The sequence below is a fragment of the Mastigoproctus giganteus genome, chromosome 4, assembly GCF_048544385.1.
Source record: "Mastigoproctus giganteus isolate SK-2022 chromosome 4, ASM4854438v1, whole genome shotgun sequence".
Taxonomy (NCBI): Eukaryota; Metazoa; Arthropoda; class Arachnida; order Uropygi; family Thelyphonidae; genus Mastigoproctus; species Mastigoproctus giganteus.
In genome coordinates, this window is record NC_143578.1 from 192,505,775 (window position 1) to 192,523,181 (window position 17,407).

Below are 17,407 nucleotides of genomic sequence, written 5' to 3' on the forward strand. Positions count from 1 at the left end.
ATAATTATTGGACAGTCTATGACATGTGATTTGAAATTATGAAGCAACGAAAACCGCATAGAAACTTCTTTGTAACTGAGAGTCATGCAAATATTATACAGATAAAAATACAAAATTAAACAAAAGTTAAGGTATAAATGATAGCAGTGTAATACAAATCAAATGAATTTGATATGGAAGTGCATTGTGTCATGACGCAATAGTATCGTGTGTAACCTTATAAGTAAAAGCATGCCATTTCGAAAATATGCAAATTAGTCATACCTGAAAAAATAATTAGCAGCGGAAGTTGTAGACCTTAATAGGGAGCATAATTACCCCACACAGCCAAGCAGAGCTCACAACGGACTCTCAGCCAGGTGGGCAGGAGCAGCAGTGCGTAGCACACTCTTCTTGATTAGATCGGGGTTCGAGCCCGTGACCACCAAATACAGAGGATGCGGAAACGGTCAGGGAAAGACCACCGCATATCCCCGGAGCAATATGGCCTTAGTTGCTAATGCTCCCAAAAACCAAATAACAACAACAACGACGGACTCTCAGGCTGTCCATGTGGGTTCAAAGTGTCTTGATGAATTGAAGGGCACTCTCCCAGGAGAGCAGTTTGCAATTCATGTAAGATATTGGGGGGATGAGAATTACGACTCGAAATTTTTCTCTCCAGAGCATTCCATACGTACTTAATGGGTTTTAGGTCAAAAGACTTCGTTGGCCACTCCATTCATGAAATATCTTTACTCGGAAGACAGTTCACTTTATAGTGTACTTATCATTGTTATTTGCACTTTATAGTGGAGTGTAATATCGCACATTAGAAGAAAATTGGGACATACGGCAGTCTCAAACGGTCGGATATACAATCACGAATTTTCATCGTTATATACCTCAAAGCAGTTAGTTCCTCTCTCCCTCTCAATAATATGCAGCACTGTACATGCATTACCCATCATGCCTGGCTCAGACGACTTTGTTTGCAAACCACTGTTGCTTATGAGTTGTAGTAGTAGTAGTAGTAGTAGTAGTAGTAGTGGCACATGATGCAAGAAAGCAAGTGTAGGAGCTTATGCAGCATCAGCCAAAAAAAAAAAAATCATCACACCATTCCCTCCAAATGCCTGTCCAGTTCCTCCTTAAATTTATTTAACCTATCAACTTCCACAACTACAGATGGAAGTTTGTTCCAGCAATTAACCACCCGCTGGCTAAAGGCAAATTTCCGCACATCTATTCTACATCTGTCCTTTCTTAATTTGAACTTATGTCCCCGTAGGTTCGTAATCTGAACAAGTGGAAGGATCCCATCTGAATTCAGCGTGCTCAACCCATTCAAGGCCTTATAGACCTCAATCAGATCACCGCGCAGGTGCCTAGTCTCCAGCCACTGCAATTTGCAGAACTTAAGCCTCTCTTGGTAAGAGAATCCCTTCATTCCCCTCACCAATCGTGTTGCTCTTCTCTGTACACGCTCAAGCAAATCTACATCCTTCCTAAAATGAGGCCTCCAGACCTGTACGCAGTACTCAAGGCGTGGCCTGACCATTGCCTTATACAGAGGGACAATCACCTCCTTTTCCCTGCTAGCAAAATTCCTATATATCATTGACAAAACCCCATGACCTGCCCTAGCAGCCTGTCTGCATTGCTCAGAAAACTTCATATCTGACTGCACAATTACTCCCAGGTCTTTTTCATTTTCTACCACCTTAAGTGTAGGTGGCGAAAATGTAGTACCACACAGTTGGTACGTTTCTCTGGGGTTACTTCTACCCATATGCAGTACTTTGCATTTGTCAAGGTTGAACTTCAGTTGCCACTTCTTAGCCCATCTGCCCAAATTATCTAGATCCTGTTGCAGTAGCACACTGCCATTACTGTCATTAACAACCCTGCCAACCTTTGTGTCATCTGCAAACTTCGACATTAAGCCTGATATACCTTCATCAATATCATTGATAAATACACAAAACAACAGTGGACCCAACACCGAACCCTGTGGAACTCCACTAATAACATTAGTCCATGAAGAGCAGCGCCCATTGATTACCACCCTCTGTCTTCTCCCACTTAACCATCCTTTTATCCATTGTAGCAACTTACCCTTAATACCATTCTGCTCCAATTTGTACAGTAGTCTTCCATGCGCAACAGTGTCAAAAGCTTTCCTGAAATCCAAGTATATGATATCAAAATTATTTTTCGCATCCAGTTCCTTTGTGACCACATCATAATAACCAATCAAATTTGTCAGACAAGACTTTCCCTTAACAAACCCATGCTGTGTTTGAATTATTGCTGCAGTCTTGTCTAGATGATCCTGCAATGCATCTTTAACCAGTGACTCCATTATTTTACCCGGAACAGAAGTTAAACTAACTGGTCTGTAATTACTCGTGTCACCCTTCGATCCACCTTTGTGAATTGGGGACACATTTGCACATCTCCAGTCCGTGGGAACCTCCCCTGAGTCCAAGGATGCTCTCATAATTATGGCTAAGGGTTTGCTTAGTTGCTTTGCCGCCTCCTTTAAAATAACTGGATAGATCCCATCGACCCCAGGTGCCTTTCTTATGTTTAACTTCAACAATTTCTCCTCCACTTTGCTCTCAGTTATTACAAAATCATTAAGCACACTGCTACAATTTGATAACCTTCTTCCATTTTCAAACTGTAATAATTCCTCACGTGTGAATGTAGATGCAAAATACTCATTCAGTTTGTTTGCTATCTGAGCAGGATCATCAACAGTCGAACCATCGATGTCAAGTGGACCAATCATATTCATCCCCTTCCTTTTAGAGTTGGTTTCAGAGCTCTCTCTCTCTCTCTCTCTCTCTCTCTCTCTTTAGACGACGATATGTCGGGAATCGAACTGTAGACTGAATTTGTAGTGAAGACAAAACTGTAGACTGAATCGATTTGGTCTTAGAGGCTGTCACAGACATTCTCACAGGTATGTCAAGCTGGGTCTGCTACCTGGAAATCTAAAACGCCGATGAAAAATTCAGGTATTCGTGTGATACACAAGGCAAGTGGACCTAATTTCGGCAAAGTCCGGTCCATCTATGACAGCCAAATCCTCTGCTTGCACCTTCACGATGGTGGGAACGTTAGTAACCCTGGATATAACCCCTACATGCAACTCCTGAAATACGGCACCTAGTAAACCACCCAGGTGGGAAAAAACGTAATCAGGGGTCGAGGTGTGGCCCCACGCCACACAGAGGAATGCCGCCCCTCTGTGTTACCAAACAATACTAGGTGGTAGATGATTCTCTTCAACCGGTGCAGTACCACCGCTTTACTTATTGGAGACTTGAAGTGGTGGAATTCATGTTTAGTCTCCAGAGCAAAAACTCTGACAAAATATAAAGAAGATTGGTAAGATCCAATCTTCTTTATATTTTGAGGGTACGCTCTAAAACAGCGTTTACAGGCCGGCCATTATATAGTCCGCTGGACCGAACCTATTGGTAACTCTCTAGGAGGCTTCTAGTTCAGCTAGTGCAGAGGTTCCCAAACTTTCTCGGTTCATGGCGCCCTTAGTGTGCCAGTAATTTTTTCACGGCACCCCTAGGCCAAAAGAAATACCTAACACAGTGGTTTTCGACCTTTTAATATATACCTATATAATAATTTTATTCTTTATATAGGGGTACTAAATAAAGATGACCATAAAATTAAAAAGATACGGTACAATGGATACTGTACACCTTTTTATAATGAAATATACAAATTTTATTATAAATTTTATAATAAAATAAATTTATTATAAAATTTATAATAATTTTTATTATAATTAAATAATAATTATAATAAATAATAATAATAATAATTAAATAAAAAATTTTTATTTTATTAAAAATATATACAAATTTAAGTTAATTTTAAGTAACTTAAACCCAAATTACACGGTACCCTGGTTGAAAACCACTGAGCTAGTGTATAATCTCTGACTACTTTGCCAGATAGTGACTGGAGGGAATCCGAGTAATGTGTTTGCGGGGGAAATTGTCGAGGCTCCTTGACACGTTATGTCAAGGAGCTGGATACAGTACGCCATGTCCAAGAACATTAATTCACACAGCATGTCCCCCCCCCCCTCACACTTTTTCTTACTACTGAAAACATCATGCATTGTCAAATTAATTGAACAAACTTATCTGAGAAAAGATCTAAACTTCCCAAACACTTCCGTGTTCATTTCACAAATATACGCGGTCTCAGTTCCAATCTCAATGATGTTAATTTCCGCTTACGGTGTACGGTGTGTTGAGGGTCCAACGGCTCCTGGCGTTTCCCCAATCTCTGCGTATTTTCTATGTTTCGGGCAAGCCTGAGATTTTTATTTAAAAATGTATGGTCCATGTGCTATGTGGTGTGTTGTGCCCTTTGTCCATCTGGCCTATTAGCCACCAGACCCCTTGTGGGACCTGACGTTTCCACACCCTGCCACGGGGAGGCTGGCCTGGTGTACCCAGTGAGGCTCTATTTTACTCTGGCAGGTCCTGCCACTTACTTTCCTGAGATTTCAGTGGCTAGGACCTAAAAAAAAAAAAAAAAATATATATATATATATATATATATATACAGTATATATATTATTATTATAATATATATATATATATATATATATATTATAATAATAATATGTATACTGTATATATATATATATATATATATATATAATAATAATGAAATATGTTTGTTTGTTATTTGGTTTTTAGGAGCATTAGCAACTAAGGCCATATTGCTCCGGGGATATGCGGTGGTCATTCCCTGACCTTTCCGCATCCTCCGTATTTGGTGGTCACGAACTCGAACCCCGGTCTAATCAAGAAGCATGTGCTACGCACTGTTGTTCCTGCCCACCTGGCTACAGAGGCGCCAAAAAAAAAAAAAAAAAAAAAAACAACAAACAGGCAGAATACGAGAAATCTTTGACAATGAATGTAAAGAAAAACAGCAAAGATTTCTCTACTTATGTAAACTCTCTAAGGAAGGGGATGAATCAGATTGGTCCACTCGATCTCGATGATTTTACTGTTGATGATCTTACTCAGGCTGCTGACAAACTGAATGGTTATTTTGCATCTACTTTCCCACATTATGAATTCTTTAGGGAGAGGGAAGGGAAGGGAATAATTTTGTAATAACTGAAAGAAAAGTGAAAGAGAAATTGTTGAAGTTAAACATAAGAAAGGTACCTCAGGTGGATGGATTAAGGGAGACAGCTAAGGAAGTAAGCAAACCCTTAGCCATAATTATGAAAGCATCCTTGAATTCTGGGGAGATCCCCACGGACTGGAGATGTGCAAATGTACTCCAATTTACAAAGGAAGTAATTAGAGACCTGTTAATTTAGCTTATGTTCCAGGGAAAGTAATGGAGTCACTGGTAAAAGAAGGAACGCAGGATCATCAAGACAAGGCAGCAATTATAATTCAAACACAGGACGGGTTTGTTAAGAGGAAAATTTGTTTAACCGATTTGATTGGTTACTACGATGTGGTCACAAAGGAACTGGATGCAAAAAATAATTTTTGAGTTAACATATACAGTACTTGGATTTCAGGAAAGCTTTTGATAATGTTGCACTTAAGATTGCTATAAATATTGAAGCAGTGTGGAATTTAGGCAAGCTGCTGCTATGGATAAAGGGATTGTTGAATGGAAGAAGACGCAGAGTGGCAATCAGTGGATGTTGCTCTTCGTGCACTAATTTTATCAGTGCTGTCCCCCAGTTTTCAGTACTGTTTCCTATATTTATCAATGATAATGATGATTTCTTGGACATTACAAACCCTCGTGCGTAGTACAGTTAGAAGAATCGCAGTCCTTCTCACACCGGGTGCAAAAAGACCTGAATTCGAGTCCTATCGATGACGGGAGGAATTTTTATTGGCCTTTTGATATATCATGGCTGAGTTAGTCGGTGTCAAGCGAAGGTAGCATGGTTTTTTCTCGCGGAAACTCGGGTTTTTTCGTCCAGCAAACAGAAAATCGACCACAGGACACACGCAACTTACAGACAGTATACACGGAGCAATATGGCCTTAATCGCTGATGCTCCTAAAACCCAACAACAACAACATTGCAGACTTGGACATTAAACTATATCAAGCTTAATGTCCAAGTTTGCAGATGATACAAAGGTTGGCAGGGTGGTTAGTGACAGTAATAACGGTATACTACTGCAACAGGATCTAGAAATGTTAGGTAGATGGGTTGAAAAATGGCAAATGAAGTTTAACATTGATAAATGAAAAGTAGAGTACTGCATATGAGTAAAAGTAACCCCAGAGTAACGTACGAACTGTGTGGTACTACCCTCAGGCTAGTAGAGAATGAAAAAGACCTGAGGGTAATTATGCAGATATGAAGTTCTCTACGCAGTGCAGACAGGTTGCCAGGAAAGCTCATGGGGTTGTGTCAATGGTATACAGCAGTGGTGTCCAACCTACAGCCCGAGATTTATTTTTATACAGCCCACGCGTAAAGTGAACTTAAACGGAATGCAAGCGTAGAGTTCGACTGTACCAAACGTGTACATGTAATCCAGTGCAGTCATATGTACGCTAAATACAGTTATATACGTATCAATCTTTTCATATTGTGAAAGTCTACTATTTTGATATAACTTGTTCATTGTATTGAACTGTTATTAATTTGTATTGAATTAAAAATGTTCCGAAAGAGGGAAGTCGATTTGGAGTGTCGTGTTTTTAATCAAAGGTGGACTGGAGACTATTTCTACATTAAGTACGACGAAAAGAAAGTGGTTGATGTGTGAGGAGACTGTGTCACTTTTCAAAGAATATAATTTAAAACGACACTATGATTCCAAACATAAATTTTATGATCAATATAAAGGAGCGTTGCGAAAAGAAAAGTGTTCCATGTTACAAAACGAATTAAGAAAACAACAAAACACACTGAAAACGTATCAGTCAAGAAATTTATATGATGTAAGCGCCAGTTATAAAGTTGTACATTTGATCGCTTTTGAAAGTAAACCGTTCAGTGATGGTGAATTTGTTAAACGTTGTTTGTTAAAAGTTGTGGAAGAAATTTATCCGGATAAACGAATAATGATAGAAGACATTAGTTTGTCTCGATAAACAATTATGGGAAGAGTGAAGATATTGGAAAGAATTTGTTCGAAGAACTTCTGGAAAACATAAAACAAATGAAATATTTTAGTATGGCACTGGATGACAGTATTGATGTAAATGGCATATCCCAATACATACGTGGAATTAATGATACTTTTGTACCAGATGAAGGTATAGCTGATATACATGGTACCACAACAGCTGAAAATCTTTTTGAAAATTTTTGCCAATCTATTGAAAAGTTAAAAACCTGGTAGGAGTCACAACTGACGGTGCAAAAAATATGATTGGTAAAAACATTGGACTTATGGGTAGAATAACCAAGAAAATGAGATATCGGAGCTGAACCTCCGATTGGCATTCACTGCTTTGTGCATCAAGAAGCTCTCTGTGGGAATGTATTGGATCTCCAACACGTTAAGAATGTGGTTATTTCAACTGTAAATTGTATAATATCACATGGTAAATTGTATAATATCACATGGTAAATTGTATAATAATCTTAATCACCACATGTTTCAAGTTTCTTTAAGAAATTCCCTCATAAGAAGTTTTCCCCTGTATCAGGCTTGGTTTCTTAAGTCCCAATTTCAACTCAATATGTTACAATGTATTATTTTCCCGCGTAAGAAGTTTCCCGGGTAAAAAGTTTTCCAGCATAAAAAGTTCGTGATAAAGAATACACAGTGTATTATTATAATGACGTTTTCCCCCTTAGTACGTTTTTTTTTAATATAGAAATTCTTTATTTTTAATAATAAAAAAATATTTAACAATATAAACATTTGGTAATCGAACAAGTTATTCCCAAGCATCATTTTTGTTCGTAGTAAACCACCGTTAAGTAGGTGAAATGACATCGTTTTTTACATCCAATATTGTGAATGCCTTGACAACGAGTTGCCCTGATATTACACTAACTCCAATAAACAACGCTTCACCATTCAGAAGACTAATGTTACTTATTCTCGTTGGATACCACTGCAGGGGTGGTGGTATCCGCCGAGAATCCATTGGCGAAGTGTTGCCTATTCGAGAATCCAGTGTCGAAGCGTCGCTTACTTGCTTATTCTAGGTAGTTCAACATTAGGGCAACTCGTTGTGAAGGCATTCACAATATGAGATATCACAAAAACGATGCCACTTAACTCAGTGATTTACTACGAACTAAAATTATGCTAACTTGTTTGGCGCACTATGGCCATAGTTGCCGATGCGCCTAATAAATCCCTAAACCAACAACAGCTAACTTGTTCGATTAGTCAATTTTCCGCAGTCTGATGCTTTCGGCCTTAAAACCTATTTAGTTTAAATTTTTGATATAATGGAAGTAGCATATTGCAATTGTTTTCATCGATATCCACAATTGGATAGCTTCGACAACGTGAAGCACAGTGAAACATTTGCCGTTAAGTGCTGATTTTTCTGAACTGTTCTGAATTACTTAGTGGATTGTTCTCTGTCTTATTGTAATTGCGACATTTTAAGGTATGCTGAAACTCCAAAGAAGCTCATCCTTCCAACTTGGTAATGAGTTTAATGAACAGAACGTTAAGCAATTAGAAATCCTCAGTTTAAAAATGTTTCCCATAGAGAGAGTAAAATATTTATAAATTCTGAACTTTTTTATTTTTTTTTATGAAAACCCCAAACACGATAGGTTTTAGAACCTATAGTACTTAGTACCGTGCTTAGGTTGCAGGTTGAAAAGAAGAAAGAATATATTTGTTGACATTAGACTTGAACTTCTGCAGACTGTAATTTTCAGGAAATATGTATGAAGGAAGGTTGTTCCAGGAAAGAGCAGTTGAATGAATAAACCAGGAAGATGAAAATTTGGTTCTGAGTTTCAAGTTGAACAGTAAATGGATGTTGGCTGGTGGGGCACGGGTCGGACTGTTTTGAAAGAGAGAGAGAGAGAGAGAGAGAGAGCGTAAATTATAGAAGCCAATTCAGAAGAACAGTGCCATGGAAGTATCTGTAGAAAAGGCATGCAGCAGAAACAGTACGTCTATGAGACAGAGATGAATCATTAATTAACCTAACTGCCCTCTTCTGAATGGAATCTAGAAGCCCGGGAGAGGTTTTGGGGGGGGGGGCACCGCCCCAGTTGTGGGAACAATATTCCATGGTAGGACGAATTTTCGATTTGTACAGAGTGAACAGTTGTTTGGAAGAAAAGTAACGCCGAGAGCGAAAGAGAAAATCAAGTTTTTTAGATGCAGAGGAAGCAATATTTGTAATGTGCTTGTGCCAAGAGAGATTAGAAGTCAGGATAATCCCCAAAAGAAATATATCATTTTGCGTAGAAATCGGAGTGTCACTAAAGATAAGCATAGGAGCAGAAGATTCCTTTTGTGAGATATAAGACAAGACTGAGTTTTAGAAGGATTGAAATAAACTAAGTTGTCTTTGCCCTACTGTATAATTACCTGGAAATCGCCATTTAAGGAATTGGTAGCAGATATTCGAGAAGTTGAAGCTGATTAAGCAGGATAAGGTTTCTCAAAATGGAAAGTGGGATGCAATGTGCTATGATCGGCAAAACTATGGATAGGATTTCCAGTCAATGGAATGTCATTAATATACAAGAGGAAAAAAGTGGAGGAAAGAACTGAACCATGGGGGACACCTGCATTAGTGGAGAAGTTAGAAGACAGAGAGCCATCTACCATCACCCTCAGTGAGCGATCATAGAGAAAACTGGATAACCAATTACAAAAAAAAATGGCAAACCATAAGATGGAAGCTTGTTTAGAAGACCTTTATGCCAAACACGATCGAAAGCCTTTGAGATGTCAAGAGCAACTGCTTGTGTTTCATCGAACTTTTCCATTGAATTTGTCCATAAACAGGTAACATAAGCCAGAATATCACCAGTGGATCGACACTGACAGAATACGTACTGCCGATCGTTGATTAGACGGAAGGTTTCTAGATAGTTTAAGAGTTGGTGATTAATTGATTTCTCCATTAGTTTAGAAAGAGTAAAAGTAATTGCAATGGGACGATAATTGGATGGGAGGGATTTGTCACCCTTTTTGGGAACTGGCTGGAAATTAGCAAGTTTCCAAGCAGAAGGAAACACACCTTTGGAATAAGAAAGTGATAAAAGGCGGCAAAGAACAGGACTAAGTTCAGGACAACAGGTTTTGAAAACAAGTGGAAAAATCAATCAGGACCTGGAGCTTTCTTAGCATCAAGAATCGTCAAAATCCTTCTGACATCCTTTTGACAGAAGACCACAGGAGGCATTGAATGGATCGTGTTGGAAATAGTGGGAGGTGTTTTACCAAGATCATTAATACATGAAGTGTAAGAAACATGGGATGCTAGCAGGTCAGCTTTAGCCTTGGCTGAAGTGACAATAGAACCATCTGGTTTTGACAGAGGTGGGGCAGAGATGGGCAAAAGTTGCGGCCAATAGCTTTGGCAAGAGACCAGAATGCTCGACTACCATTAGGGCAAGAAGCAAGTTTTCTGCTCTTAGCCTGTTCAAAATCTAGTTTGGACTGATTAATAACTGCTTTACAATTGTTGCGAGCTTTGGTGTAGGCAGAAAATAAAACTGAAGAATTGGAAACAAGCCAATTACGATATGCAACGTTCTTCTCTTGAACAGATTTGGCACATTTATTGGAAAACCAAGGTTTAGATAAAGGATGAGATTTTAAAGTGTAGTGTGGAATAAATGATTCCACTCCTCCAAGAATAATTTCACTGACACGATCTGAGCAAACGTTGACAATAGAAGTTTTGAAACAGTAATCCTACCAAGGAAAAGAAATCTTGCAAGTCATCCCATTTTGCATTCTTGTAATGTCAAACAATACGAGTCTGGGTATAGCCATGAGATAAAGGCTCCACTGGAGAAGAGACAATCACCAAGTTGTGATCTGAGGTGCTTAACGGACCACTCACTTCGACCGTGAACTTAGAAGGGTTGTTTGTGAGAAAAAGATCAAGCATGTTGGCTGTATGGTGAGGATTGTCCGGTATTCTTGTAGGTAAATGAATAATCTGTGAAAGGTCATTAGTAATTGCAAAAGCCTCAGCATCTCGACCAGCTGGGTCGGTGTGACTAGAAAACGAAAGAGCCAGCTGGAGTTGTAAACATTAAAATCACCAAGGAAAATTAGTGTATTTTCACCAAGGAAAATCACTGGTAGGAAAGTTGGACTGGAGAAAGTTAAGTTGCAAAGAGGGGAAGGCAAAGAGCTTCAATTGATTAGTGGAGTTAGGAGAACGATAGAGACAACAGATGAATTTGACACAATGAGATTTTACGCCTAAGAAGATCAAAAAGAGGAGATTCCAAATTCCCAAATCTCTGACAGGGAATATCGGAACGGTCATATGCACCTTTTAGGCGATAGGAATCATATCATACAGCGAATAATTTTGTCAACTGAGATGAGCAGTAGTTGAATCAACCGATAACTGAGATTCTATCAGAAAAAGTACATGGGATTTGGCCGACTGCAAGTGGAAATGGACATCGTTGACATTAGAATTGAGACCACGTATATTTATAAAATTAACTAGGAAGTGTTTGGGAGGTTTAGATCTTTTCGCAGATAAGCTCGTGGTGTATACAATTCGTGGTGTATTCAATAGTAAGAAAAAGTGGGGTGGGGGACATGCTGTATGAAATAATGAAGTTTTTGGATATGGCATACACATTATTATTATTATTATTATTATTATTATTATTATTAGCTACATGGTGCAAGGAAGCCTGTGGCTTATGCTGCACAAGCCAAAAAAAATCCCGAGTTACCCTGAGAGAGAGAGAGAGAGAGAGAGAGAGAGAGAGAGAGAGAGAGAGAGAGAGAGAGAGAGAGTCAAAAGTAGAAGGGAATCACCAAGAAAGAGAAGAATGATGATATCCAGCTCAGTACCTTGGGTATGCCAAGCCCATACTCACCAGATGTAAGCCCCTGGGGTAAATGGTAAGAATATACCCAGATCCTTGACATAACGTGGCCTCGACAATGCCCCTGGCATACACACTACTCGGTCTCCCTCAAGTCATTATCTGGCAGAGTAGGATAGTAAGGTTATACACTAGCTGAGCCGGAAGCCTCCTAAAGAGTTACCAATAGGTTCGGTGCGGTGTACTAACTAGTGGCCGGCCTGCGAACATTTTAGAGATGTACCCTCGAAATGTAAGGAAGATTGGATCTCGCCATGATATACATCATAACCTCAAAAGTCATCAGTAATTCTGCATGATGGAAGAGATGGGGAAGGGTTCACCGGAACTTAGCTTTGGAGACTAAACTTCAAGCCTCCAATTAGCAAAGTGGTGGTATTTCCCCGGTAGATGAGAGTCATCTACCACCTATTACCTGGTAACACAGAGGGGCAGCATTCCTCCATGTGGTGTGGGCGCCACACCTCGACCCCTGCTTACATTGGTTCGCACCTGGGTGGTCACCCAAAGTGTTCTTGTGCATGGAGGTTGTACCCAGGATTACTAACAGTCCCACGATCGTGAAAGTGCAAGCAAAGGATTTGGCTGTTAGACCATCCGGACTTCGCCGAAATTGGGTCCACTTGACTTGAATATCACCCGAATATCAGTTCCTTCAGCGTTTTAGACTCTCAGGTAGTAAGTACAGCTTGTCTGGCATATCTGAGAGAATGTCTGTGACAACCTCAAGCACCAAGGAAATAATAATTAAAAATGATCTTTAGGTTATGTATGTGTATCTTTTCATTTTCATTTGTGTAGTTAATAGTTCATACCACTTAAGGTTATTTTCCCTTCTAAGAAGTTTTCCAGGGTAAGAAGTCCTAAACCTCCAGTCCCATGTAAAACGTCTTATCCGGGTTCTACTGTATTTCCAATGAATGGTTGCCTCTCGTTATTACAATTAGCTTTTGGCGAGTTTGGAAGTCCGTTTGCTGATATAAGATCCAATGAAAAATATATAAGCTTGTTTGAGAATTCATTTTACTTCTATGGCTGAAAATTACAATCCCAGCTTGCAACTCGAAATTATTGATCTTCAAGCCAAACATGGTTCAAAAATAAGTCTACAGATTGCGAAAATGAACTACAAGGCTATCCCATCTAAACATATTCTGCTAATAAAAAAAAGAATCCATGAAAATGGCTACTTTGATCGGATCAACGCACTGCCGGATTCAGAAAAAATGTCAGCGGGGGCACCATTTTATGCCGTATTTGTGTACAAACAAGGCAAAAAATAATACTGTACACAGAACAAAACAAATACGACTCTCAAACGTTATGTGACTGACGGACACAGTCACACAGCTAAACTCGGAATTACTTTGAAGTAAACATTACGCACGACCAAACTGCATTTAATTTTGATCCCTTTTAACTATATATTCTCAGTATTCTAGATGTCAACCTAAGATGTCAAAATTTTAAATATTCTATGATGTCAAAGATGCCAAAATTTTAAATATTCTATTATAAAATCATAATTACAAACGTATTTCAAAATTCTGTATTCAACCTTTCAGGGTGAACGTCCCATTGACTTTGTAACCTTTTGCTCATGGAGTCCGCTTCACACCTTAGAATGTAACTCACACCCTTCTAGCCAATGGCTGTCCCAGGGGTATCTCCTCAACAGAGAAATAAATTGATAATAATAATAATAATAATAATAATAACTGCGTGACGCCTCTAACTAGAATGGCGATCACATCAGCAGCAGTGTTGCCGACTGTAAAAAAATAGCGAAAACACAGTGCAAAAATAGCTATAATCCTATATTTTTGTAGCTAAAGGGTATTTAAACGATTGGTGTATATTATCCAAAAAACGAAAGGGGGGCACTAAAAGCACATCTCACTCGCGCCTAAAAGTTTGGAATCTTTCATTTTTCTTAATTTTCAAGCCTCGGTGTCCCTACCATGAATCTGCCTATGGATCAACGTATGTTTGCGAGCACATTTTTTCACGCATGAAATGAAATAAATATTTAAAAAAAACAGAATAACAGATTAGCATCTTCATTCTGTATTGAGAATTGGCGTTACAAATTATCGGCCAAATTTTGATCAATTATCTAAAAATATCCAGCCTCAATCATCTCATGAAATGTTAAGTTTGTTCAGCAAATGTTGTTGTGTATTGTACTTAATAAAATTTTCGAATATTTTCAATTTTAAGTATCATTATATCATTATATTTATTTATATTAATATTGAAAAGTAGTGGTCCTTTTCAGCGAGAAGTTGAGCGTTGTAAATTTTCTAAAGTGAGCACTTAAAAGCAAAAGTAAAGTATATTTTTAAAAAACAAAAGTAAAGTATATTTAAAAAAAAACAAAAGTAAAGTATTTAAAAAAAAACAAAATTAAGTCATATTTTTATAATTTTAATAAAGTCTAAAAAATAAATCACCGGTATAGATTTGTTGCACATAAAAAAAATGTGGAAATTTTCATTTTTTATCTATAACCTGAAAATAGAAACTTCCTTTTACATGTAACAAGATACGGCAAATGTAACACACTAATTTTTCTCAAATCACTCAGTGCGGCCCACAAAACAAATCTAACTTTGAATATGGCTCTTGTACGGGGAAAGGTTGGACCCCACTGATATACAGGAATTTTTCTAGCAGGAATAATGATGTGATTATCCCATTGTATAAGAGAATGGTCAGTCGAGCCACATCTTGAGTACTATATACAGATCTAGAGGCCTCATTTTAGGATGTGGAGCTGCTGGAAAGAATACAGAGAAGGGCAACTAGATTAGTGAGCAGAACAAAGAGGTTCTCTTACCAAGAAAGACTTCAGTTCTGCAAACTGCAGCGTCTGGAGGCTAAGCACCTGCGAATTGATTGAGTTGTTCAAGGCTTTGAATGGATTGAGCAAGCTCAGTGCTTATGGGTTCTTCCTCTTGCTCTGACTACACACAAATGAGGGGACGCAAAATCAAACTGAGGAAGGACGGTTGCAGAACAGAAGTGCGGAAGTTTGCCTTTAGCCAATGGATGGTTGATTGGTGGAACAAACTTCTATCTGTCCTTGTGGAAGTTGATAGCTTAAATAAATTCAAGGATGAACTGGACAAACTATTGGAGAGAATGAATAGCTGAAATAGGAGGTATCATTGTTTTTTGTTTTTTTTTTTGCTGATGCTGTCTTTCTTGCTTGTGACTTTTATTACAAACCAGTTTACGTCTACAGTGCCCTCGTCGGTAGCATAGTTAGTTAGGGGATGGGCAATGACCTGAGTTCGAATCCCGTCAATGACGCCACGATTTTTTATAGGTTTTGATATTGTGTGTGTGACCAAACCACAAGTTCCAATCAATATCTGGAAGGTTAAAATCTCCCATCAAAAGATAATCTGATTTACTGGCCCAATTTATATGTCTGTACGGTTGTTCATAATACTCATCACAGTCATTAGGCTTGTAACACAATCCTAACCTCGTTTTTATTTTCCCGGTTCTTATATCGTACCAAACTGACTGAACGTTGCACTGGATGCACAACCTTAGATTTTATATGCTTTTAATTAAAGGCATAACGACACTCGCTTCCTGTCTTGTCTGTCCTTTCCGTACACATTGTACATTCCAGATATTGTATCACATATTCAAATTTTGAATCCCTTATATCTGAGTGACGCCATGTCTCTGATATCTCCACAATATCTTCATTTGATGATTTGATCAGCACTTCAAACTCATCAGATTAATTTACTATGCTCCTAACATTAGTGTATATACAAGTATATCTGCAACTGTTTTTACTCTTAGTAAAAAGTTGCAATAACCCCAACACAGCTAATGCATTTACTTGTTCTACTAGGACACCCAACACCTTGATCTAAAGGCTGCTGCTTGTTCCTATAGAAGGTCACTTTTACCTCTGCGTGCAGTTACTGTTAATCTATTAGTCTGCGTATCCTTCCAGGCTAGCGGTTTTCTGACCCACCTAACACTGCCTCGGTCAGGGTCCGCAAATGTTCTTGTACCCTTCTACTTAAGTTTATACCATCACTGTACAAACAATCTCCCCTATTGACAAGCACTGATCTTGTCATGTACTCCCTCCTGTCGTGTCGTAAGCATTGCAAGCATTTCTAATTTCAATCCGAAACTCGCAATTTTTTCCCAAGATTGGCCTGTATTTGTTATCCTCAGATCTCCTATTCTTAAAATCATTACTACCAACGTGTACAACAATGCATCACCTTTTTTGTGTCCTAAAAGATAATAGCTGCTTTACAACGTCACCAACTTTTTCCCTTGGCAGACATACCCTTGTTCTATTCCACATATCCTTTTTTGAGCCATAAATTTCCTGTTTTCTTCACAATTAAGTCACCATGTATAACTACTTCCTTTGAGACCAAGGATCTCTACTGCGGAGGACGTCTTTATGCTTTCTGATGCTGGAACATATGAGCAAGCGCTAGGCTGGCCAGCAGAGTGCTTGAGAGGCCCTCTCTTTTAATCCTTCGATGGCATCTATCCTATTCTTTTAGTCCTCATATAATCTCATCATGTCCTGCTAGAGGTAGTTTCGCACAAAGAGCACAAGTAACACACAACATAATCCTGATTTGTCGGAGAACTGCCATCGGAAGTTCTCTCCCGAACCAAAGCATTTCCGCTACTTTGAGACCTTTTCTTTGCTGCTCTTTTCTGGGATATGATTTCAGTCTAAATTTTATTTAACCACAACACACTAAACTTACAGATCGAAAAGAATAACACTACGCTTACAAACTACGCTCTACTTGATAATTAAGACACGTTTATATTGTTATAAATTTATAGTTTATAATCTTCTGACACTGATTACACTGCTACAAAACTACATAGAAAAATCTCCAAGTATTGCCTATATCAATCTGTAAGAATGGCGGAAGAATTTCAACGTTATTATTGGATAAAACACACTAGCGGAAAAATTCGAATGTTGTTATCGGTAACACGATAGGGGCAAAATGAATTCTTGTGGATACAACACGTCGGCAGAAGTCGACTACGGTATCTCAGGCATGTGGACCCAATATAGACACAACCTCCCAGATATTACTACCATCAAATGACCACAAAGCATCGACCATTCCTGACCACAAAGCATCGACCATCGAATCCATCAACTACCAAGAGAAAACTGGACGGAAAACACGCCTCCCAACTGCGACTAAGCTGTATATCCTTGGACCTTATCAATCGTCAAGTGACAACTGGACGGGACACGCATCCCAAGTGTGACCAAACCACATATTTCTGACTATAACCGGACGGGACCCTACTCCCATGGGTGACTTCCTGAATC

At 38.7% G+C, this 17,407-nt stretch overlaps 1 protein-coding gene across 2 annotated transcripts in view; it reads left to right on the forward strand.

Moving 5' to 3' along the window:
* LOC150087288 (uncharacterized) overlaps positions 1-17,407 on the forward strand; it is a 104,436-nt gene that overhangs the window by 56,300 nt on the left and 30,729 nt on the right. The window lies entirely within an intron of this gene.